The sequence below is a fragment of the Rhinolophus hipposideros genome, assembly GCF_964194185.1.
Source record: "Rhinolophus hipposideros genome assembly, chromosome: 20".
NCBI lineage: Eukaryota > Metazoa > Chordata > Mammalia > Chiroptera > Rhinolophidae > Rhinolophus > Rhinolophus hipposideros.
This window is the reverse complement of record NC_138066.1, coordinates 25,987,836-25,990,408: the sequence shown is the minus strand read 5'-3', so window position 1 is coordinate 25,990,408 and position 2,573 is coordinate 25,987,836.

Sequence of the window (2,573 nt, the reverse complement as noted above, 5' to 3'; positions counted from 1 at the left end):
CCCCTTGGGAAGCTATGCACTATGCCAGTGCCTAGTCAATCCTTCAAAGCAATTTTGGAACTCTTTCTCTGGAATGGCGATCAGAGCTGTCATCGTATTATCCTTGATGTCCTGAATGTCATCAAAATATCTTCCTTTCAATATTTTCTTTATCTGTTGGTAAAGAAAGAAGTCACTGGGGGCCAGGTCAGGTGAGTAGGGAGGGTGTTCCAATATAGTTATTTGTTTACTGGCTAAAAAACTCCCTCACAGACAGTGTCATGTAAGCTGGTGCATTGTGGTGATGCAAGAGCCATGAATTGTTGATGAAAAGTTCAGGTTGTTTTCGTCTTTTTCACGCAGCCTTTTCAGCCCTTTCAAATAGTAAACTTGGTTAACTGTTTGTTCAGTTGGTACAAATTCACAATGAATAATTCCTCTGATATCAAAATAGGTTAGCAACATCTTTGCAACAAGTTCGCGAACTTAATTACCAGACCTCGTACAATACACTCCGGAGCTTCAGCGACAGAAAAGCATTCACAGAGAAGCTAAGGTTTGAGCTAAACGTTGGACTTGGACAAGAAGAAAGTAAGCAAGCCAGGCATGGAAGACGGAAGAGGGAAAAGCTCAAAAGCAGTGATGTGCATAGCATGTTGGGAAGAAAAGAGTAGGTTAGTTTGGCTTGAATGGAGAGCTTGGGAGAGGAGTGAGGTGTGATGGACTGGAAAGGATAGGAAGGCAGGTAGGATAAAACCTTGGCTAAAACTTGAGAATGTCGTGGGGTAGTGGGGAACTCAGTGGTGAAAACTTTAGTATAGAGGAGAGATGGGGTGGAAAGACGTGTGGCAGGGAGATTAATGAAACAAAAGTGAGGTGGTTTAGAGCAGAACAAGGATGTGAGGAAGGCAAGGAAGTGACAGATGCATAAGACATATGAAGGACAAATGAAGAGGAATTCAGAAGTGAGATGGGAGGAATGAAGAGGAAGAGAAGAGAAAAAAGAGTAAATGCACCCAGGATGACTCCATGGCTTGCAACTTGAGTGGTGGAAAGAATAATCACATTCCCAGCAGAATTTTTCTGCCCTTTTCTTAACAAGATTCCTCTCATTCTTTTACTTTGGTTGTCCCTCAGAACTAAAGAAAAACCCATCCCAGCTGACCTTACAGTGAATAACAGAGGATTCTAATCCCCTTTGTGTATGAAGAAAATCTGAGGATACGTGGCTTGCACAAGATTGTACAATGGGGCAGAAGCAGACTGGTAGTAGGTCCTACTAGATTTGATAATTCACATCAGAAGCCTAGTAACAGAGTCTAAAGGAATCCCACAATTATTCAGTGGACTCAAGTTATCTTTACAGATAAGGAAACCAAGCCTGCAAATGAAGAGTGACTTCCTTAGGTCACACAGCCAGTGAGTAGTAACCTAAGGTTAGAACCTGGCTTGCTGAGTCTCAATCCAGCACTCCTTGCATTTCCACTTGTTGCTTAGTTCTTGTCTGTGTGTGTGCATAGGCACACACAGGCTTGCTTGGGCAACAGAGGACATTTGATTGGAATGGTATTTTCTCTGAGGATTTACCTCAAAGCATACCTCATCAGACTCCTCACATAATAATGATAATAATTCAAGATCGTCTTTTGTTTAAAATCCTGAGTTTATTTGTGACTTATATGATAGTTGGCTTATCTCCCCCATCACAACCCAAACCATCTCAGGATTTATTTTGGGTCAAATTATTTTGATTGAGCTCTGAGATCTGTCACCTTTCCCAGCCCTATCCCTACATTACCCTGACAAGGCAGGGAACAGATAAGATCCCTTTTTCACTTGAAACAAACTTATCAAAAGTCATCATTTCTAAGCTAACTGGGAAGAAAGAGAATTGGGAGTAAGAAAAGGAAAAACCAGGAAGCACATAATACTAGGTGCTCAGTGAATATTCAAGGTGGAGATAAAAGAAAGGAAGGAGAGACAGAACACTGATGGGAAATGGGAGAATGGCCTTGCCTGAAAAAAGGATTTTTGATTAATGAGGAGAAGGAAGGGATAACATTCTGCCCACTCCACCAGGGTGCTTCCTGGGGAGGCCCTGAACAAGACCCTTCAGCTCCCAACTTCTGTGGCTAATTAGAAAGACTCATTGGTACTAGGTTTGCCACTCAGAACCCTGATGTTATGACAATCTCAAAAGCCACCAAATATCTGATGACTCCTCCCCCTACAAAATACTTAGAGAAGAAAACAGAACCTCTTCCTGTCTGCTGAGCAAAACACATAAACCATCCCAGACATTTTATTCTCCCACAAATCCCTCCTCACTTTGCAGGGGACTGCCTGGCAATGTTCCCATTCCCCTCTTCTCCCCACCCCCCAAGGTCCTGTCCTGCCCAGGGATGCCAGTCAGAGAAACTTTGTCATCTCCATACACCCCTCCGGAGGCCTGGACGGCTTATGCCAGAACACTTAGGTTCCTCTCTTCTCTGGGTTAGAACAAATGGATGAGTTCCAGAGAGGGTAAATATTGACATATGGAGCCCTGGTGAGGACAAGAAGTCTATTTGTTTCATGTTCTGGGAAACCAATAA